This window comes from Phalacrocorax aristotelis, chromosome 3 (genome assembly GCF_949628215.1).
Source record: "Phalacrocorax aristotelis chromosome 3, bGulAri2.1, whole genome shotgun sequence".
In the NCBI taxonomy this organism is placed as follows: domain Eukaryota; kingdom Metazoa; phylum Chordata; class Aves; order Suliformes; family Phalacrocoracidae; genus Phalacrocorax; species Phalacrocorax aristotelis.
Window position 1 is genome coordinate 91,211,889 of NC_134278.1, and position 23,882 is coordinate 91,235,770.

Below are 23,882 nucleotides of genomic sequence, written 5' to 3' on the forward strand. Positions count from 1 at the left end.
AGCTAAGCGCGGTGGCCTGTGGTGGGGGAAGGGGCCGGTATGGCGGCGGCGGCGGTGGCGGCGATCGGCAGGGCGTGCAGCTATGGCGCCTTCCGAGCGGCGTGGCGAGGTGATGGGGGAGGACGCGGTGCCGGGGGCGCCTCCTCGGGGTGGGGGTTAGGCGGTCACCGCTCGTGGGCCCGTCTCCCGTGGCAGCGGGCCGGTGCGGGCAGTCCCCACGGGAGGCGGTGCCCTGCATGTGTGTGCAGGGAGGGCGGGCGTGCTGCGTCCCGGCCGCCTTCGCGCCGGTGAGAGCTCCCTGTGGCGAGAGCAATCTGTTCCCCTTGCGGCCAGCTGCCGGCCCGCTCTGGGGTCATAGCGGCGGGGCTGCCGGGGACGCGAGAGAGGGCGCGTCTGTGCGCCGGAGGCGGCTGGTCGCCGTCATACGTGGGTGTCTGTACACACGCGCGCTGTATTTTATAAGCCCTTGCACTGATTTTTCCCTCCACTGTATTAATTCCAGTGTGGAAAAAGTGCTTTGCTGTTTGTTGGACTCAGCTCCATCTGTGAGACTCAGCAATGGCTACTGTGGCACAATAATAAACGGCAAGTAATTAACTCGAAAACAACCCTTGGAGAAGCAAGAGAAGCAAGAACACACCACAGTCGCATATATTCCCTTGTCTGTTCAATCGCTCTGGGTCCTACAAGAGCTAGATGAGAATTCTGTTTTATATTTAAACAATGTCAATGGGACTTTCCAAACAAATATTTTTTTAAAGCCTGTATTTTGCTAGGTAGCATGAACCTAGTTGCTCTTGCATGTGTTATTCTTCTCCAGAGCAGGAATTATGATTAATACCTTGTGAAATAACTAGCTTTACACTTGCATTGTCATTAGTGGGCAGGGTTGCTGCTGTCACTACTTATGAATTTCCATGTTTGTTTCTCCACATGCAGTAAACATGTACTTCATAAATGGCCTTTAGGCATGCAGATCTCACTCATCCTCGCCGGGTTTGGGGCAGGCCAGCTGTGCCTTTGCAAACCTATATCACTCATCCCATCAGAGTAATCTGGGCAGTAATGTAGGCCTTAGGATAATGGAGTGAGGTGGTTTGCTTTGTAGTTCAAGTATTGTTTTCTTCCCATTCTTTCTGTCCTTCTCCTCTTATGTCTTCCTGGATATTTTTAATTGATAGGAATCTAAATTTGTTTTCTAGACTTGCTGAATTCCTCAGTAGCCACTTCTTTCTGGATTTTAATCCTCTGCAGTCACTTTTCAAAACTCTAACCTCTACTGGAAAAAATAATACATTTAAGTATACTGAGGAGGAAAGGCGAGCATGTATATCTTTTCCATGAAGGGTCAGAGTTGGCTTTGCATTTTTCCTTCAAAAGCTATGGCTAGAAAATTGTCTTTTGGTGAAGGAGAAATGATACTGTATAACTGAAAACTTTTGCTGGGTGGCATTTTCTAAATATATAGTTAATTTTTATATAGATTTTTTTTGACCTGCGTCCTTCTCGTTAGAGAAAATTTAAGTCTTTTCATTATACAGTGTATACTGTTTAAGCAGTATACTGTATACACAGTGAATACTACTGAGGTTTTGACACAAACTTAAGGCTGTGTAGGTGTAGTTACTGCAGTGCCAGGGGCACTTTAACCTTTGTATTGCTAAGTACCCTTCATTTGCAACTTTCCTGCCTGCCTTTCAGCAGTTCTGTCCCCTTTCACCCAAGCTGCCCTGGCACTGTTGCAGAGCCTTTGGGACAATATTTTCCCCTTTTTCTCATGCTGTTGTCCTTATGACCTTGCAGCTGTGAATCCCTTTGGTAGGTTCTCCTGGGTAGCAACTGGTAGGAGCAGGAAAAAATTCTCTTCATCTCTTTGCTTTCCTCTGGATTGTTGGCATCCCCTAATGATAAGCATTTTGGATTCAGCTAGCCTGCATGTACCCAGTGAGGAGTCTAAAAGGGTCCTGATGAAAAGTACACGTGTACTGTGGGAACTTCTTACAGGGGGAAATCTGCAGCGCTGGAGACAGCTTTGGGATACATGCTATGTCTTTCTGTCTCCTTTTGTTTTCACTTTATCTCCAAAGTGATTTCTGTCGTTGGAGTCATTGTATGCCATCAGCTATGCATCCTGCTAAAAAAATCTTGGTGAACCTGTCTCAGAATCCCTTATACAGCCCAGGTAGCTTGTGTGCACTTAAGTTCTAGGCAAAAGTCAGGATGAACTAAATTAATGCCTGTGTGTTCTCAGGGAAAGCTGGTGACCGAGGTGGGAAGAAAGGCCAGATTACATTGGTAAAAGTGTATTCGAGGTTAGTATTAGAACACCTGGAAGCTGGGCACGTTTTTTGCTTTCATCAGAGGATGTCCCTTCTTTCTCCTCCACCATGAAAGGCAAAATAAAGTTCTCTAGCTTTTTCTAGCTTCTACAGTCCTCTAAAAACTTCCTTGCCTCCACTCCTAAAAAAAAAATTTAAGCAGTTAATGAATTTCTGGTCTCTCTTCTTCCTCAGGGCAGTCTATAATGAAGTTCTGTAGCCAAACTGAGCATTTGGGAAGGTTTGAAAGCAGGTCGGTGGTGTTCCCTTGGAGGAGGGAAACATTTTTACTGTCTAGTCACAGAGTATATCCTAAAGAAAAAAATTTTGTGCAGTTAGGCCAGGAAAAGTAAAAGGCTGCAACTGCTCCTAAATAATTTATTAAAATAATGTGTGCCTTTTCAGGTGTGACCCTCTAGCTCCTTCTATTTGCTTACCTTTGTGTTCTGTGTTTAGCCCAGGAAGATAGTGAACCTTTCCACGTGCAGTGATTTTTAAATGCATGGTTTTAGCTTGAGAAATTAAGTTCTTTGCATCTAAAATTTTCCAGGGTAGCTGGAGGATTTTTTGTAAAAGCAGTTTGTATCAGCGCAAAGATTTAATTACTACATGGGCCTTTCTTGACCACTTATGAGATGATGTGACAAAAATAGTAATGATTTTGAAGTGTTGTCTCTGTTGTGATTGTTTGTATAGAGTGCGTTATTTCTGTGCATAACAGTTTCATTTGAATAAAAAGCAGCAAGCAAAATGTCAAACAGAGAAACCAGGCAAAAAAAACCCCCTTCACTGCCCATTAGAGGCTAAGTTAATAGTGCTTGATATCTGCAGAACTGCAATCTGGAATTTAATCAGAACATGTCTGTTTCCTTGTACATAAGCCTTTTGAGAATGCTGTGATTATTTCAGCTTAGAGCCTCCCATAGGTATATCTGGAACTATACTTGAGCAATTTTTCCAAAGGTCTAATTATAACCACACAATAAGCATCTTGATGGCTCTTTTTAAAAGGGTTTTTTTTGCAGTGCAGTTCTTACTGGTGAAACCAACTTCATGCAGTGTTTCTTTCTCTCAGCTATGGAACTTGAGTAAGAACAGTTTTCAGTATTTAATTCCTGTGGAAAATAATTATAGGAGTAGAGGGGATTATTACATTGTTGCCAATTGTTTAAAAAAAAAATTAGCACTCAGGCTTGCTGAACACTGCATTCGCTAGTAAGGTAAATATGTGGATGTCCCGGATGCTTACTATCTTTCAGAATGTTAGGTGATATAGCAAACAAATGGCAATGCATGTCAATTTTGGGCATTGTAGGTGGTGACAGATGCTGCACCCTGTGCATAAATCTCCTAAAAGTGGCATGTTAAACCTGTATGTAGCTGAAATAAAGGTTAGGAAAGTTATAATGAAACAGGTATATTAAAGTAGTAGACTTGTATATGAACGAGGGTGAGTGTTAGAAAGAAATCTATTAGGAATTTAAAGTTTGCAGAAATTAGACTGTTAACCCATTAGGTTTACTTTTCCACCTGTCTTGAGATTCACTCTTCTGTTGCAGCTTGTGAGAAGAATGAAATGGTTTTATGGATATATCTATATTTATACTTCTATATAATTTTGTATTTAGCTAGCAAAGGGCAACACTTAATAGTCAGTGCAGGGTTTTAACTGTAACATTTGTAGCAGGGAAGTAAGTATCACTGGGGAGTTAATGTTAGTGCAGAGCATGACTTAAATATAGTAAGCATGGGGTTTTTTTCTGCTTTGTTGACATGTCTTTTGCTGGTGGCAAGACATCAGTCCAGCATTCATGACCTGCCTTGCTTTTACAAACTTTTCAGTTTTGAATAGCTTATTGTAAGAGACATTTTAAATTTTAAATAAAAGTCCCATCAGGGATGTTTGGAGCATGCGTAGGGAATGGAGGATGTGATGCATTAACTGTACAGTACTTATATGTCAAAATGCTGTTTTACTGAGATGTGACATTTCAAAACTGTTTATATTCTATAAATATTTTATTCTTTGCTCTCCTTTCAAAGTGTCTGTTCCCTTGGTAGCAGTATGTGTAGAGGAGTGTGTGGGTATACTTTATTAAATACCAGCACTTGGTGTTTCAGACTTCAGGAATCATGTGGGTTTGGGAGGTTTTTTTTGCTGTGTCTTCCTCCTCCCTCTTTTGCCCTGCTGCAATACAGAGACCAAAACAGTCTCATCTCCCAGTGTCCAAAATATGGTCAACACAGCCCTAGGCTTTCCTAGAGATATAATTTTGATTGCCAGCTCAGAACTGGTATTCTCTCACTGCCAGTATTAAAAGTATAAATTGCTCTCACTTTCAAAGAGATTGAATCCTTAAAGAAAATAGGAGATTTGTCACTGGTTTCAGTGAAGTCTCACCCTGGGCTTTAACAACTTTTACAATATCTGACTATTACAATTCATTATAGTACCTTTTTAAAATAATGTTGGATTGCCAGACATCTTGAGATCAGTTGAAGATCATCTGACCTTTTTCTATCACACCAGTGTTTATTTGGCTGCTTCTTTGTCTTACATTTGACTTTTTTCCTCTTCTGTGCCCCAGCCCTTCTGTCAGAATTTTATTTCTGCAGCAGTTATTAATCTGATTCCACTGCCTCTTGATTCTTCTTACTCTTGTCATTTTGTCCTGGTTTTATTGCCTCTTTATAGACTTTTTTCAGATTTCCATCATTGTTTTACTCCTACTTTCATTGGCAAAAAAAAAAAAAAAAGGTTACCATCTTCTGAAACTAACAACCAAAACAAAATTGCATTGCAAATATTTTTGTTAATGAAGTAAACTGTCTAATACTCTCTTATGTTTTGTTTTCCAAATGAATGTATTGTTTCATAGGAAGAGAATTTAGAATATGCTTTTGTATTACAGAACTGGGAAAGAAACCATCACCTCCCATGCTAGAAGTCCAGAGGACCAATTCAAACAAAGCAATGACTTTCTCACTGTAATGTTTTGATGTACGTTTGAGCCTGGCCCAGACAGTTAGTGGTGTTCCTGATGTTCTGAATCTTGACCAGTTATTTATCATATTTTAGCTAATAAAATGTTGCTTCAGTAGATAACTCAAAGTGAATGTCTGTAGAGCCAGTTTAACAAACAGGATATAAGAGGGGTGCTCAGCGATGGCAAGGCAGAAAAGCTAAATTGATTCTTTGCATCATTATTCACTGGAAAAAGAAACAAGAGATTTCCGTATGGTACCCCTTGGTGGTGATGGTGGTAAGAGTTAGCGGATATTTCTGAAATTAAAATAACTGTGAAAGAGGTTATGGGACAAATCTGCAGGATGATCGTTAGCAGAATCAGAAACTATTCACAAAAGAATTCTAAGAGAACTCCAGGATGAAAAAGATGAATTACTAATAAGAGTGTGTAACCTCCCCTTTGAAATTGATTTGGTACCTGAAGGGTGGAAGGTGGTAAAAATGGCACCAATCTTTTAAAAAAAGCTTGATAAAAATATTATGCATGCCTTTAGTAATGGAAAACTCAACCTTACAAATCTGTTGGAGCTTGGGTGTGTTTGCTGGTTTGTCTGAGAGAGTCAGTAGGATAACGGTGATCCAGTTAATGCACTACATGCATGGTTTCCAAATAGCTTTTAGCAGAGTTCCTCACCACAGACTTTTAAGAAGTTCAGCAGATGCGGCATATGAGAGGAGGTCGTGGTATGTTTAAATAATTCACTGAAAGGTAGGGATGAGTGTTGGAGCTCTTTTGTCAGGTGGAGATCACCAGTGGAATTCCATAAACAGCTGTACTAGTTTGCATGTTCATAAGCTCACTGGAAAAGGGGTTCAGCAGCAAGGTAGTTAATTTTGGTGATGGTATCAAGTTATTTAAAGTAGAAAAGAAATGCTGACTGGACATGAGTGAATGGGCAATAAAATGGTGAATTAATTGCAATGTAGATAAATATAAGGTGATGAAGTTCTAAATCCCTTCATATCCAAAAGACTAAATCACAACTGGAGAAGACTGGTTCAAAGGGGAGGAGGGTCACCATGATTACTATAGCGATAGCTGAGTAGGCTGGAACTCCTCAGTCTTGAAAAGGCTTCCTGGAGAAGTATGAGAAGTCTGCTAGATCACATGTGGAGTGGATAGGAATTGACTTTCTCTTCTGACCTGATAACTATGCCATGGAGCTAATAAAAGGCAGGCTGAAAATAAGAATACTAAAAAGCACCTCGTTCATTATGTGGTCAGTAGTAGGTGTGTGGAACTCCTTACCAAGGAATGTTGTGGATGCAAGATGTTTACATGGTTCTGAGGATATCACCTCTACTGAAAATAGTCAGAGACTGAGAAACTGCAGAGGACAGTATTGTACATATTTGCTCACTTTTTACTCTTCTGCAGGCAGCTGTTTGTAGTGCTTGGTGGAGGCAGAATACTGAGCTGCTTAGGGCACTAGCCTGAACCAGTGCATCTGTACATAAATGTCCAGATTTTCTTTTCTCATTTTTCTCAAAAAAGTATTAAGACCTAGGAGTTGTTATGTCTTTGTATTAAAAGAAGCTTATTCAAGGAAATTATCAGTAGATGGGCTTATGTATGTGAAAAGATCATTTATAGGGCAACAGGAAGTATGTGAAGTGTGCCACTTCAAGTCATGTTTGAGGTATGAAAAAATACGTAAGTGCATGAAGAAGATGGAATTAGATTTTGCAAGTTATTTTGAGGCAGTTTCCAGCTGTAGGCAATTAAAGGGTGCAACAAGGGAAATTATAAATACTGCCACACAGTGCAATTTTAAATTAGTTGTAGATACACGATGTTATTTTTTAAAAAAATAAATTCTTTAATTGCATGCCATTCCAAAAGATAAATACCTCACATAATTTTAGTGAAAATTATTCTCAGATGAGCTGTTAATTTAATCTTTTAGATTAACAGTTTGTCATTAAATGCATATTAAAAACAAAACAACTCAAAACTTGAGTGTTTATAGAGTTATTAACACTATGTAGTTCGTATTAGGAGAGGCTGCTAGTTCAGTAGCAGTTTGAAGTAAAAGGAAGTGTTTGGGTAGTGACTAGCATATTCTATGTGTCTCATACTATGACTAACTGATATGTTCTGCATTCTCTGTGAATTTAACCAGAGAGTTAAGAATCTTCTATTCCTATTTTTTGCTGCCTTTTTTTTTTTCTCTAGGCTGCTTTTTATTTTGTGAAAATTAATAGTTTTTCACAAAATTTTCATAATGGAGTTTTATTGTCAACTTTAACTTTTCGTAGAAGTAAATGACAATAAATTCACCTTTTAAGGCTACTTTCGAAGGAACTTTTTAGAACTTCCTGCTATGTTACCCCAGTTAACTGAACTGATTGTTATTTGCCTAGAAAGAGCTGACTTCAAAAAATGTATTCACAGAATCACAGGTTGGAAGGGACCTCAGAGATCATCTAGTCCAACCTTCCTAGCAAGAGCACAGTCTAGACAAGATGGCCCAGCACTCTGTCCAGACGACTCTTGAAAGTATCCAACGTGGTTGAGTCAGCCACTTCCCTGGGGAGATTATTCCAATGGTTGACTGTCCTCAGTGTGAAAAATTTCCCTCTCGTGTCCAGTCAGAATCTCCCCAAGAGCAGCTTGTGTCCATTCCCCCTTGTCCTCTCCATGTGACTCTGTGTAAAAAGGGAGTCTCCATCTTCTTTGTAACTACCCCTTAAGTACTGGTACATGGTGATGAGATTCCCTCTAAGCCTCCTTTTCTCAAGGCTGAACAAACCCAGTTCTCCCAGCCTATCCTCGTATGGCAGACTCCCCAGTCCTCTGATCATCTTGGTAGCCTTTCTCTGGACCCCTTCCAGCCTGTCCACATCCTTTTTGTATAGAGGGGACCAGAACTGTACACAGTGCTCCAGGTGTGGCCTGACAAGCGCTGAGTAGAGTGGGATAATGACTTCTTTATCTCTGCTGATCACCAGCAGATGCCCTTTTTGATGCAACCCAGCATCATGTTGGCCTTTTGGGCTGCAGCAGCACACTGTTTGCTCATGTTGAGCTTCCTCTCCACCAGGACCCCCAGGTCCCTTTCCAGAGAGCTGCTCTCCAGCCAGGTGGATCCCAGTCTGTGCTGCGTTCCCAGATTATGTTTTCCCAGGTGCATGATCTTATACTTTTCCTTGTTGAACTTCATAAGGTTCTTGCTGGCCCACTCTTCCAGCCTATCCAGATCTCCCTGCAGAGCAGCTCTCCCTTCTGGAGTGTCTACTTCCCCACTCAACTTGGTGTCATCTGCAAACTTCATCAGGCTACACTTGATGCCGTTATCCAGAGCACTTATGAAGATATTGAATAAGATTGGGCCCAGTATCGATCCCTGGGGGACCCCACTAGTGACAGGTTGCCAGTTTGAGAAAGAGCTATTTACCACCACCCTTTGGGTGCGGCCCATCAGCCAGTTCCCCACCCACTGCACAGACCACTTGTCTAGACCGTAACACATCAATTTCTCCAGGAGGAGACTGTGGGGGACCGTATCAAAGGCTTTGGAGAAGTCCAGGTAAACAATGTCCACCACCTGCCCCATGTCAACCAGGCAAGTCACTTTGTCGTAGAAGGCCACCAGGTTTGTCAAGCATGATCTGCCTTTAGTGAAGCCAGACTGGCTTTTCCCAATCACGTGCTTCAATTGACTTGTGATGGCCCTGAGGAGGATTCGTTCAGTAACTTTCCCAGGGTTTGAAGTAAGGCTAATGAGCCTATAGTTACCTGGATCCTCCCTCGAGCCCTTCTTGCAGGTAGGGGTAACATTTGCCTTCCTCCAGTCGTCCGGGACATCCCCCGTTCTCCGTGACTTCTCAAAGATTATGGAGAGCGGCCTTGCGATGATGTCAGCAAGCGCTCTCAACACCCTCGGGTGAATGTCATCAGGGCCCATGTGGGGGTCAAGCTCGTGTAGTAATTCATATACTAACTCTTCCTTCACTGATAGCGGGTTGGTGTTTGGGTCAATCGGCAATTTTGTTCCCAAAGCCTGGGACCCTACAGTGCTGGTAAAGACTGAGGTGAAGAAGGTGTTGAGGACCTCTGCCTTTTCTGCATCATTGGTGATTGATTGTCCTTTTCTGTTTAACAGTGGGCCTACGTTTTCCTTCTTTTTCTGCTTGTGGTTGACATGTCTGAAGAACCCTTTCTTGTTATTTTTTATGTCTACAGCCAGTTTCAATTCAATTTGGGCTTTTGCTTTTCTGACTGCATTTCTGCACTCTCTGGCTATGCCCTTGTAGTTCTCAGCGGATAATCCTCCACTTCTCCATTTCTGGTGTGCTTCCCTTTTGGATTTGAGTAGACCCAGGAAGTCATGGTTGAGCCATGGGGGCCTCTTGCTCCGCTTACTTCCTTTTCCTTTGTAGGGGATAAATTGGCTTTGTGCTTCCAATAGAGAGTTCTTGAAGAATTCCCAGCTCTCACTAGCTCCTTTGTATTCCATGGAAGCCTCCTATCGAATCCCTCCCAAGTGAGCCCTGAGTGCGCTGAAGTTTGCTCTTCTAAAATCAAGAATCCTTGTCTTAGAGCTGACCTTCAGCACACTCAGCAGGATCCCAAACTCCACAATATTGTGGTCACTGCAGCCAAGGCTATCACTAACCAAGATATTACAGAGCAGGCTTTCTTGGTTTGTGAATAGCAAGTCCAGCAGTGCCTCCTTCCTGGCTGGCACATCTGACATTTGTATCAGGAAACAGTCCTCTATACATTCCAGGAACTTGGTGGATGACATGCAAGCTGCCCTATTGTTCTTCCAGCGATGTCTGGGTAGTTGAAGTCACCCATCAGGACCAGGTTCTGTTGGCCAGAAGCTTGCTTTAGTGCCCCAAATATCGCTTCGTCGGCTTCATCAACATGGTTAGGAGGTCGATAGCAGATGCCCTCTGTGAGGTCCTGCTTGGAGATGACCCCTTTGACTTTAACCCAGTGGCATTCGATAGAGCAGTTGCAATCACCATAGTTGACTTCAATACATTCAAGGTGTTCCTTGATGTAGAGTGCGACTCCTCCACCTCTTCTACCTTGCCTGTCCTTGTGAAAGAGCTTGTAACTGTCCATTGCGATCCCCCAGTCGTTTGAGGAGTCCCACCATGTTTCAGTTACTCCTGTGATGTATTGTTCTTTTGTTGATACTGGATGGTAATAGAACATGACAAAAATCATGCTTATGTTCTGCTTTTAAAATCTAGCTGGAAAGATTGAATTTAGATGTAGTTTAGGAAGAGGTAGAATTTAAATTTTTTAAAATTCTATTACAATTTTCCAAATAACATGTTGAATAATTGATTTCAGGACAGTATAGCCCTTTTTAGTTGGTTGAATATGCACACTGTTTGGATTGATTGATTATGTAAGTAGGAAAAATATGGATTCCTTACTTGGATTCTTCAGAACCACCCCTCTGCTGGTCAATAAAAGAAAGTATATCTTGCTTTCATTGTTGTAGGTAAGCACCTGAGCCTTAGCAGTTATAACATGCTCCCTTTGGCTAATAGAATAGCAACATGTCTACGTTAGCTGAGCTACCTGGCAGAAATGCACCACCATGTATGCTATATTGAAGTAATCTGTTCTGGAGATAAGAGCATGTGTAACTGGCTAGCTTGTAATATCAAATCCAGAGGGCCATGAGGAAGGTACTTCTGGAGGTACATTCTCCTTTCAAGGTGCCAGAGTAAGTCAGGTTCACGAATTTGCAGAATCACAGAATAGTTGAGGTTGGAAGCCTCTGGAGATCATCTAGTTCACCTTCCCTGCTCAAAGCAGGGTCAACTAGAATAGATTACCCAGGACCATGTTCAGCGGAGAGGAAAAAAAAAAAAGTTTTCTTATATTCAGATGGGATTTTTTGTTTTTAAATTTACGCCTATTGCCTCTTGTCCTCTCACTGGGCACCAATGAGAGGAGCCTGGCTCAGTCTTCTTTATACCCTCCCTTCAGATATTTATATACATAGGTAAGATCCCTCCTGAGCATGCTTTTCTCCATGCTAAATGGTCCCAGCTCTCTCAGACGCTCCTTTTATGAGAAATGCTCCAATCCCTCAATCATCTTTGTAACCCTTCACTGGACTTTCTCATAGAAACATACAATATCTGAAGTTGGAAGGGACTCATAAGGATCATCAAGTCCAATTCCCTGCTCTTTGCAGGACTACCTAAAACTAAACCACATGACTAAAAGCGTCATCCAGACACTCCTTGAACACTGACAAGCTTGATGCCCTGACCATTTCTGTGGGGAGCCTGTTCAAGTGACCAACCACCCTCTGAGTGAAGAACCTTTTCCTAATGTCCAATTCTACAGTATGTCCACGCCTCTTGTACTGGGGAGCCCAGAACTGGACGCGGTGCTCCAGGTGTGTCTCACCAGTGCTCAGTACAGAGGGCAACAGTCCACCTAACGCAGCCCAGGATGCTGTTGGCCTTTTTTGCTGCAAGGGCACATTTCTGGCTCATGGTCATCTTGGTGGCCGCCAGGATCCCCCAGGTCCTTTTCTGCCAAGCTGCTATCCAGCCGTTCAGCCCCCAGGATGTATTGGTGTATGTGGCTCCTCCCTGGGTGCACGACTTTGCACTTGACTTTGTTGAACTTCATAATGTTCCTGTCAGCCCATTTCTCCAGCCTGTCAAGGTCCCTCTGGATGGCAGCACGACCCTCTGGCGTATCAGCCAGTCCTCCCTGTTTTGTATTGTCCGCAAAGTTGCTGAGGGTACACTCTGCCCCACGTTCCAGATCATTAAGCAAGATATTGAACAGGATCATTGGGCTGATTTCAGATTTGGTTTTCATAGCATGTAGTATTTAATGATGTATATATTTATCACTTTTGATTGTGTCCAGGAAAATTATTGCATGTTTTTCTGCTAGAACAATATTTCTACTTTTGGAGGGTGCATTCTCACTGCATCAGCAATATTAGAAGCCTTCTACCCTTCTTTTCCTTGTGACGCTTTCTATTGCAATATTTCTTCCCCTTCTGCAACTTGCTTTATGCTTCAAGACAGAAGGTTCAAGTCTGATTCGCTTTGGAAAGTAAGCTGTATGAGTAAATAGTACAGTTTTTTCTTCTGGTATGTATGTTTTCAGGAAATGCTGTTTTAAAGAAGAAAATGTGCTGTATATAAACACCTGTCTGTCTTCATTCTCAGGGTTTTCTTCTGTGCCAGTGAAAGGGAGTTGCTGTTCGTATTCTAGCCTGGCATGGGCTTTCCAGACACGGTGTTCCATCTCTGCCCCCTGGAATGTGACTGTTGAGCAACGGAGACAAAGCAGTTTCTTCAATACGTGTAAGTCTCGAGTTGGATTAAAATTATTATCTGTAGTAAACAGAAGTAGGAAAGAAAATTTTGCTCTGGAGAGATACAGCCCCATGAAAATCTATGTGTTATAACCGTTTGTATCTATGCGAGTTACATATCTCCTGAAATTATAGTTGCAACTACAGCAATTGACGGAAGTGCATGAACAATGTCAGTTTATCATCTTTTAATAGCAAGCAAGGGCTTCATTTATGTTACAGTGAATCCATCTAATATATTTCATTGGATGGAAGGAGGAAACACCTTCCCCTCTGTTTCCTAGTCCTTTATTGAAAGCATAAATTGTGTGTTTATGTTCAAAATAATTTTTGAGCCACAGGCTCACCTGTTCAAGGTGTGCTGTCTCAAAATGAAATAACTAAAATGCAATACTGTGTTAAACAAAGGCTGTCGATAATGTCCTGCTAATTGTCTGGCCAGCTGCAGTATTTTCCTCCAGTCCTGAAAGGAATTACACACATGCTTAACATAATTGGGAAATGATGGCTGTTTAAATTCACTCTTGGGACTGTGAGCTGAGGTGGCTGAGGAGCCATTCCACTTGTTTTGCAGTTCCTTATCCTATCCCATAGTGGAAGAGAAGGAATAGTAAGAACATAGTCTAGGGAGGACATAATGGCAGCAGTTTGAGAGTCACAGTTTTTGACTGTTTATAAGAGCTCTGCAAAATTAGGCTTTCAGAAATGGTGGTGCCATCCTATTTTTCTCAACAGTGGAGAGGCAGAATACTGTATTTGCTTTCTTTACATTTGCTGAAGAAGTGGGGTTTAAGCAGTCATGCTGGCTGTCAGTTTGTCTTACCCAGTTAACTTTGATCATTGACTGATTTCAAACAACTGAGGGTAGAGAGGTCTCAAAAGACCTGCAGAAGGTTGCAGTGTGAACAAGAGGCTCTGCCTGGTAAAGGTTTTCTAAGGATGCCAGCTGCAGGAAAAATTCATTCACAACTTTTTCTTAGGCACCCAAGCAGTCACAAGGTAAGAATGTGTAAGGAGCTAATCACTGTTGTTATTTTGTTTATCTTAAATTTAAAATATAGTGCTGCAAGTGATTGCAATGTGATTACATTTTGTAGGTTAGACGTTTCCTTAATTATGTTTACATTCGTATTCATAAAGTCTAGATGAGGTCTGTTTTACCAGGAATTTTGCCAGCTGTCTTGTTAAATGACTTAATTAAAGATGTTTGTAAGATGAGTGAATTAAAAATGTTTGTTGTGATCGCATCATTGTTTGACTTAATAAAATTTTAAACAGGTTGTATTTAGGCAAACTACCTAAAACTACTGGCTTAATTAATAAGATGTAACAGCTTGGAAGTATTTAAGTATACCTCCTTTATGTATTCAGCAGAGACAGTAGTCATCAGATTTGGAAGACTGAAGGTTTCATATTTCAAAGTACAGTTATTCTAAGAAGAGTTTCTTTTACAGAAGTCAAACCCAAAATCTTTAAAATTCAAATGAAGTAGATACTAACAGTATAAATCACTCATATCCTCTAGCAGTGCAGTTGCTTCAGAAGTGGTAACATTAAAAACGCAGATATGACCATTTTATGTGAAACAATTATCAGGTAAAATGTCAGCCAAATGACAGTCCGTTGTGACTGAGAAAGGTGACTATACTTTTCTATTTCTTTAGTGAAGGTTTACTTCTCTTCCATCATACTTTTAAACATATTAACATGCTCTTGGTAGTAGGGTCATCTGTACCTTCAACTTAACTATTAAACAAGTTTAACTCATTTAAATAGAAGGAACTGCAGTTATCCTAGGCAGTCTGTGATCCTTACCCAGATAGCTGTCTCCTGCAACTCTAACAGAAACAAACACAGGGTTTTATTCTTGTCCAATGACATATTTCAGTGAGTTTGTCATGAAGTAATATAAAATGATCTTGTTATTCCAGGCTTAGCTTCTGTTCCTTCCTCCCTCCTTTCCCCTTTCCACCCTCCTCACTATGGAAAGCAGTTCAGTTTCCATTTACTTAACAATTTCACATGCTTATTTAGAGGTGTGGAAAGGCCTGAGGTTTTTCAGATCATGTTTAAAAAATAAATAATTTCCTCTGAAAAGTCTTACCTCCTTTTTCAGTGCGTCTCAGTAGACCTGGTACTTGCAGATAATGTGTTGCTTGTGCCTGTTTCAGTCCAACTTTTATCTGAGACAATAGGGCAGGTCTGTTTCCCGTACTTCTCAGTACATTTACGTGCTCTTACGTGCAGGCACACACACTGGGGAAACGCCACCAGTCCAGACTTTCTGAACAGATGCTTGAGCTTCAGTTGTTCAGAAACACTGATAGGAAGTGCTGTATGTTTAATGGAACAAGTATGTATCTATCTGGCCTGTAGGTGAGGAAAATGTGGGATATAGACCATCTAAATTTGATAGCCACAGAATTGGGTTGAAGTATATGGGCTGTCATTCCTGAAGGCAACAAGAGGCACACAGATGTGCCATGAATACTGAAATGATTTGACTGTCTCCCAGCCGTAGGAGTTATCTTTGACCCCAATTGTCCAAACCAGCAAGCACAATTTTCTCAACATTCGTTGTGTATCCAAGTGTATGTGAGAATAAAGAACTTTTATTTGACACTGAGACTATATAAAAATTAAGCTTTCCTACTCACAGTATTGAAAATCCATTAGTAGTCCTTGGGAAGAAATGAAGAGAACCTAATTTCTGTGTTGCTAGGTGATGTTTCTTCTTAGGTTAGAATACAGAATAAGGAATATGATGGTTTTTCAGAGGTTATAGAACTAGAATGTTACAATCAAGGGAGAATCATTTAGACCGACAATATAAAAATCATACTCAGAGTAATACGTTTTGTCTGTAGAGGCTTTGATTTGCTTATGGAAGCAATTGTACTCAGTATAAATCTGTGTTTGTGTTCTGTGTTGGAAACAGCGGTTCCTGAAAGCCTGCTCCTTAATTATATCTTATATTAAATTTTTTTAGTCCTATGTGAGTTTTCTTTGGATTAAATTATTCAGTTCTTCTGCCATTCCTAATTTAAGAGTCAGAGTGAAAATATGATTTTTTTTTTTTTCATTTTTAAAGAATTGAGCACTCCAGGTAAATAATTACTGAGCTACCACTTTTCATTGTCAGTAGTAACATATGAAGAGTTTTGATGTTTCAGTATTAAGGATGTAAAGACCTCCAAATATACAACAGCTTGCTTTTTTTTCTTTTTTTCCTTTTACAAAGGCATTGAAGAATAGTTGGCTAATTGGCTTTAGTCAGAAAAAGGGGAGTGAATATTAAATGCCTTACTTGTAGTTAATTGTACTAAATGCCTTAATTGTACTTAATGGGAGGGGGGGCTATTTTATTGGGTTTTAATTTGTTACTGTTCAGTGTAACTTTTGTGAAGGCACTTGGCCTCTGGTTTTTATTTTGTTTTGAGGAAATGAACCAGGACAATGGTGTTTAGCTTTCAAACCTCACTGAAATCTCTGTTTTCCATATCCATCTGGTGACGCTGAGGCCAGCTTTGTAATAATTATTGTTTATTAAAAAAAAGCTGTGAATTAAAGCTTTAATAGTCAAAGCAACCTTCAAAAGATAGTAGCATTTACAACAGCATTATCATCTAACTTAAGGTCCTGGGTTTTTAATAAGAGGTTATGAAGAAAAAATAAAATTTCTCAGATGTTTGTCAGGAAAATTTACAGCAGTTTTGGTTCTTTGTTTAAACTAACAAATTTTTAGTCTGTTAATGACGGGGTTTGTAGCTGGATTTATTCAGGATTTGAATTGTGATTAACCTGAAAATCCTATGTCTGCAATTTCCTGCTGGCATTGTGCTAAATTGCCAGTTTTAAAAAATGTGAAATCCTAATGCCAAGTGTACTTCGAAAGCATGCTCAAGGTTTGCCGTTAGTTTGAGTTCTTCACTGTGTCTGTGTAGCAGTATGAATGCATCTTTCAGGATAATATATTCCAGCTCCAGAAGTTTTGTTGTACTATCATAGTGCAAAAGATCTGTTTCTGGTTTTGGGGAAGCTGCCCAAAACTTTTGCATGCTATCCTATGGCAGTAATATATTATAGAGACATCTTTTTGCTGCCAAAAAGTTTTCAGACATGCCTAAACTAATTCTGTTCAGCAATCCACATAACAAGAACTTTTGCATTTTTTTATGATATTATTAAACTTCTATGAATAAGCAGGTAGCGCCTAAAGCTTTAGCCTTGTATTAGCAAAACCAAACAGAAGCCAGAAGGTTTGGTAGTAGATGAGGGTTTTTTTCTGGTTTCAGTATTCTGAAAATCCAGCTAGCAGTGAGAAGTAGAAATGAGCTTAAATTTTCAGTGGAAACATTTCATGTATGGGCAGTTCTAATTTTTAGTTAGTGAAGTTCATCTAAAACTATCTTGTATCTGTCCCATGGTACTTCTCTTACACGGCCTCAGGTTCCTCTTTATGGCCTTGCAATAGACCTTGTCTTTCTCAGACATTTTCAGTGTCCAGATTCTTGCAGTTCCACAGTTAGATACATCCTGCATCCAAATTAATTGACTCATTAATGCGCTGTCTAGACTGAATGCTTTATATTCTTTACTACTTCCTAGGTTTGAATAAAGGCGCTGTAGAGCTAACATATCCTCAGAAGATATCTTAAGAGGGTTGAGGCAGAGTTGTGAAAAGGAACACATATTTTAGTAAAGCAGCCCCTTTTTTAAGTTGTCACTTTGGGGGAGAAGGGGAGTTTTTAATCTTCTCATTCTCTTTCAGCAGAACTCAATACCAGATATGCATTATACACTTCCATTTAGAATGTAAGGGGTCTCTTTTGCAGTTGAAGAAGGTATTTTGAGTGTGGTCATTTAGGAAACTTGAGAGTAATCCAGCACTATATCTCATTTCTTATGGGTCCATGCTTTTCTGCTTGCAGACTGGGATTAGACAGGGAGTCAAGAAATGGTTATGTCACATAATGGCAGACAGTCGCAGTTTGGATATAAAGGAAGTAGCAAGGGCAGTTCTAATTTGGGATGAATGCACTGATTTTGACGAAACTGCTTCAGAATCTTGCCTATTATAAGTAATCCATCCAATATTAGTATGCCATTGTTCCACTTTTCTCTCATAAAAAAAATCTATTTGTATTATCATCTGCACAGTATTCCCTTTTGAATTGTGGAGGAGAGGATTCAACCTATTAAAATAATTAAATAGTTTCCGTAAGTATCTTTAACCAGGCCGAGTGAGTCTTGAATTCAAGATTCCATTTGTAAAACTAACAGAAAATGCTCTATCAGAAGCATAACTTGTCGGGAATAACTGGTGATATGGACTGAGTTGACAGTCTCTGAACAGTATATGAGTTCAGTTAAAGTTTATGAAGGGATATAAAATCAGACTCCATCTTTGTTTTGGATGGTTCATTTCCATTTTGGAATTAACTATTTAATGTAATTGTGAGATTGCCTCTAGCCACTAGTAAGTATCGCACTTGAAATTAAATGTTCACATGTGCAATTGAAAGTGACATCTAAATAATTTGCTTCATGTTTGATTCATGTTCAGCCACTGCAGTGAGTTGTAGGTTTTACTCTTAAGACACTGCTCTGTGTACATTTTTGCCTAGCACCTTTATCTTAAATGCTGTGTAGTTAAGGTTATTGTTATTAGACACTTTTTATAAGACTGTTGAGAGGGATAGTAAGACATGGTAAGGCCCAGATTTAAAAATACAGTTGAGCACTCCTTTTCCTGACCTAAGCAATTTAAATTGCAGTTCGTTGTCAAATCCTCGAGGGTTAGCGTAGTTCATGTAGGCTGCTCTGTGCCAGCCTCTGTCCTAGGAATCTTTTAAATACTAGTGAGGAGGGGGCTGGAAACAGAAAGCTCTTTCTTGGGAGTGTTTTTTTGGAATGGAATTAGTGAAAAAACAGACAGACATATATTCTTGCAGAAATTGGGTTGGGTTGGAAGGGACCTTTAAAGGTCATCTAGTCCAACCCCCCTGCAGGGAGCAGGGACATCTTCAACTAGATCAGTTTGCTCAGAGCCCAGCCCAGCCTGACCATGAATGTTTCCAGGGATGGGGCATCTACCACCTCTCTGGGCAACGTCTTCCAGTGTTTCACTACCCTCATAGTAAAAAAAAAAATTCCTTATATCTACCCTCCATTAGTTTAAAACCATTGCCTCTTGTCTTTCTGCTACAGGCCTTGCTGAAAAGTTTGTCTACATCTTCCTTATAAGCCCCCTGTAAGTATTGAAAGGTTGCTGTAAGGTCTCCCAGGAGCCTTTTCTTCTCCAAGCTAAACCACCCCAAGTCTCTCAGCCTTTCTTCATAGGAGGGGTGTTCCACCCCTCTGGCCGTTTTCATGGCCCTCCTCTGGACCAGCTCCAACAGGTCCATGTCTTTCCTGTGCTGAGGGTTCCAGAGCTGGACGAAGCACTCCAGGTAGGGTCTCGCAGAGCAGAGGGGCAGAATCACCTCCTTTTGATATTGATAAAGATTCACTTATCTCACTTTACCCTAACAATACTGTGGCATATACCTCTGTCGTAGAACAAAAGCCCCAAAGTGAATGAAAGTCTGCTTTGTTAATGGCTGTGAAGGACTATGTAGTGTCGCCAAATTTAAGTGAAACTAGGGGAAAGGTAATTCTGGCAGAGGGAGATCACAACCACCAACTCAAAGACCACCCACTCAGGAAACCTGCCAACCCAAAAGGTTAAGGAAGTAAAAGTCTCAAAATCATAGTGGGCATGCATAGTCATTTACATGGTAGGTGAAGAATTTTAACGAGTCATTTAACAGAATAATAATGAATATGTATTATATTAATATCTTGTGTATAAATAACTGTTAGTTTCTGCCAGTGGTGTGCTGGTTTGTACCTTGCACCCATATCTGTGCGTTTACATAATAAAGGAAAATACCTTGGCTCCATGTGTAAGTTGGGCAATGCACACCAGGTAACAGAGCCAAGTTTTTGGGGCAACACCTTTGTCTGCTGCCACGCTTCTTTTGATGCAGCCCAGGTTATGGTTGGCTGTCTAGGCTGTGAGCACACATTGCTAGCTCATGTCTAGCTTTTCATCCACCAGTACCCCCAAGTCCTTCTCCGCAGGGCTGCTCTAAATCCCTTCATGCCACAGCCTGCATTGGTACTGGGGATTGCCCTGACCCAGGTGCAGGACCTTGCACTTAAGTCCTGCAAATCAAGTAGCTTTTGGGTCTGCAGATTCCAGATGGGTGTCTTGACTACTGAATTAAGTTAAAGGACCCTTTCCTTTGGATGAAAGGATCACCATCACTTCCTTTGCCTTCTGTCTCCTGTCCTGAGCCAGCTACATCTACCTCACTCCCCTTGCAAACTCTTCCTGGGCTTTCTTCAGGGAGCTGCTGGATCAAGCACCCATTACGCTGGCAACTATCACTACTATCAGTTTTTCTTGCCGTGTTGTCCTTGAGCAGCCACATGAGGTAGGCTATAATTGACCTGAAGTTCAGATTTCTCTTATACAAACTTTTAAACGTGAAAATTATTTCATCAGATAGTGTATGTGAGATATTACATTTATCCGGCTGTGCTGGCTGTGGATAGCTAAATACAAACACTATTTTTAAGCCATTCTACAGTCATTATTTTTTGTGTATTTTTAAAACAGCTGGAAATTCATATTAGTGGAATACCTCGGGTCCTTCAAGGAAGTTTCCTTTAAACCAAAATAGATTTAGCATTAATTTGAATTAAGAATTCCAAGTGTTAGTTGTATAAAATACAAAAATCTTCTCATCTGTTTTTAACTTTGGGTAACTTAATGACCTGATTGTTTGTTGTTGACTGATAGAGAAAAAAGCTTTAAGCTCAGTTCTTTAATAGATACTATTTCAGAATGTGCTTGCAAAGGAGTAAAAAAAGAAGCTGCTTCTATTGTTCTTCCAGTCTTATTGATGGCTATGAGTTCATTAAAAACCTGGAGTCTCTTTTAACTTACACTGGTTCTTGGTTTTTTTGTTTCTACTTCATTGTGATTTTTGTCTTTGTAGGCCTAATTTATGTGGAAAATAGGCTCTTTACATATTACTAATAGTTTTCAGCTTAGGTGATTTCTGTACTGTAGTTGTGTTCTGTAAGCTGCAACCTGTATATGCATCTTATATGCCTTATTAGGGAATAGATGCCTTAATAGGGAACCTAGAATTTGATGTTGAAAAGCTCTTCTAGCATATGTTGCCACTGGAAGTTTTGCTGTGGCAGTCATACCAGTGGTTGCCTGAGTATTGAAGTTTTTATTATAGACACAGGCTTAGGTTACTGTTCTCACCTTGGCTCTGAAGTTTTGAGAGTGAAGGCACTGTTTTTTATTCTTTGCTTCCCTAACATGGAACGTAAGGAATTTTTTCTGCTTACATGAGTTGGCTCAGAAAAATCTTGTTCTCCTCCCAGTTCTGTTACAGGAATTCTAGGCTAGGTTTTTTGTGCAGGTGGTCTCTTGGCAACCTGATTATAATTGTAAATCAGTTTGCTTCTTCAGGTGCATAAATGAGATTTATTTAGCTAATTGATATTTTAGGAGCACTTCATGATAGAAGAACTGAGCCAGCTTGAGGTAGCCATGCTTGAGCTAGAGGTTGGAGTTGGTGAAATCCTGTGCTGCCTTCAAACCTAAACAATTTTGTGTTTCTAAAGAAGACCGAGACACACTTCTCTGAGGTGTACAGGCAAGCAGCAAAGGGCAGTGAACACAAGTTTGGTCAAGGAAAATTCTGGTTATGCAGTAGGAAAAAGTTTTTTATCGTGAGGGTGCTTTAACACTGGATCAAGGTGGGGGCTCCAAATAGGTTGTAGAAATTCTTTTACTAGAGATATTAAAAATATGACTGAGCAACTCTCTGGCCATCTTCACATAATCTTGAAATTGAATTTAGCTTTGAGGTTGTCTCTGCTTTGAGTGTGGGATTAGATCAAGGGCCTCTTAAAGTCCATTGTAATGTAAATTTTTCTGTGAATCTGTGATTGCAGTGTATTTTACTCTTTGTACAGTGTTGAAGATGGGGAGTTGAATTTCACTAAAATGTACAAGGTGACACAAGTAGAAGCAACAATATGTTTTCATAACTTCAAATTTAGTGACTTAGTAACTTAGATCCAGTGGGGAGGGTGGATTGTGTGTGTTAGGAAAAAAAAATAAAGCATGAATCCCTTGTTCTTTAAAACTAATGGAAATAAACCATACACATGCTTAAGACTACAAATTATTGTGAATTTTTCAGGCTGTTTTTGTAACTAGTTAAAGCTTAAGATCAGAGTCTCAGAAATTAATGAGAGATGCCACTATTCTCAAGATTACTGTACCTAGCAGGAGAAAAAGGGCTTCAGAAGTCCAGATGGAGAACTTCCCACCATGACGGTGCACTGTGCACAGCTAGAGAAATTGTTGTTATTTACGTGCTGCAGCACTGGGGCCTATGCTGTTCCTTAAGTTGATTCAACAAATTCACCGTTCAAGATATTTAAGGATCACTCACCATAGTGAAGATGTACTGAATGTCCAGTGCTGCTTTAACTGTTCAAATACTGTGAACAACTGCATGTTGAATGTACAGTTGCAGAATTTTTATAAGAGATGCACAGTTGAAACGCTGCACACAACCTGTCAGAAGAAAAGCATTGCTTTTAGGGTGAGGAGTTCTGATGGCCACCTGGAAACAAGAGTGTGCAGAGTGTTTGTGTTCTCTAATTTCTCTAAATAACTTTTTTCCTGAATTGGCATGTTTGTCTTGCTCTTCGGTAATTGATTCTGGGCATCTGGTGATTGTGTAGTAGCCATGAAATTATAAAAAACCCCCCTCGTTTAGCATGGAAATTGTGAACGGAACCCGAAGTACCAAACAATCAATACATAGAGGCATCTTATTGGGACATTTTGTAGATTGATGTAATTTGAACACTGGTTCCTAAAAAATTCTTAGTTGTAAATTTTAATTTTTTCCCATAACGGAAAGGTACGTAACTTACAAGGACAGTGTTAGAGTGATTAATTTTCTGAGATCATCAGCAACATGCAGGTTAAACAAAGTACAGGACTTTCAATTTTACAATGATTCAGCACCCTGGCATGTGGCTGAGGCTTCATTTAATGGTGTAATTCACCGTAACTAGCAGGTTTATGCATCAATCAGTTCTACCAGAAGGTAGCTGTTACTAGATATGTAGCTTTACCAGAAGTTTGAGAGTTTTGATAAGATTTCTGAACAGCATTTTAGTTATTGCGGTCTTCCATTTCACAAATGGAGGAAGCATCTGACCATAGTTCTCTTTGGCTTTGGAGCCTTGTTTTGGTTAAATTGGTAGAATAATGACAAAATTTGTTGTGATCCGTTATCAAAAATAAGAAAGTATAGGTTAAAAGCCAATGCTTTTTAAAACCCAAGGTTTTTTAAAAAATTAACTACTCATGGGCCTTTCAGGCTTCTGAAGAAAGCTGTCGTTTTACAAGGAAAGCCTAATGTTTAGTACTCCTGTAGTTAGGTCTGACAGAGAGGGTTGCAGTTGTCTTTTTGGAGAGATCATAAAACCCAGTTTAACTGGAATAATCCAGCTCTGCTTGTACCTCAGCAGTCTCAACACTTAATAATTTAATTTCATCATGTCAGTTCAGTGCCATGTTAAAAAGTCTTATTTGATGGGGTATTGATTTATTGGCAGTGGAGTTGTCACTGAGAACTTGTGTAATTTAAAAGTGAGTGGATTACTGTGTTTATCTTAATACCAGTATTAGATACTGGCTATATAGTCAGAAGTGGAGAAGGCCCTGGGGGTGCTGATTGACAGATGGCTGAACATGAGCCAGCAGTGTGCTCAAGTGCCCAAGAAGGCCAATGGCATCCTGGCTTGTATCAGGAATAGTGTGGCCAGCAGGAGCAGGGAGGTGATTGTGCCCCTGTACTCGGCACTGGTGAGGCCACACCTTGAATACTGTGTTCAGTTTTGGGCCCCTCAGTACAAGAAGGACATTGAGGTGCTGGAGCTTGTCCAAAGAAGGGCAACAAAGTTGGTGAAGGGTCTGGAGAGCAGGTCTTATGAGGAGCTGGGGTTGTTCAGTCTGGAGAAGAGGAGGCCTTGTCGTTCTCTACAACTACCTGAAAGGAGGTTGTAGCAAAGTGGGGGTCGGTCTCTTCTCCCAAGTTACTAGTGATAGAACAAGAGGAAATG

At 40.4% G+C, this 23,882-nt stretch overlaps 1 pseudogene; it reads left to right on the forward strand.

The window, feature by feature from the left end:
- Nucleotides 1-23,882, forward strand: part of LOC142055064 (small ribosomal subunit protein uS5m-like) — a 71,147-nt pseudogene continuing 47,265 nt past the window's right edge.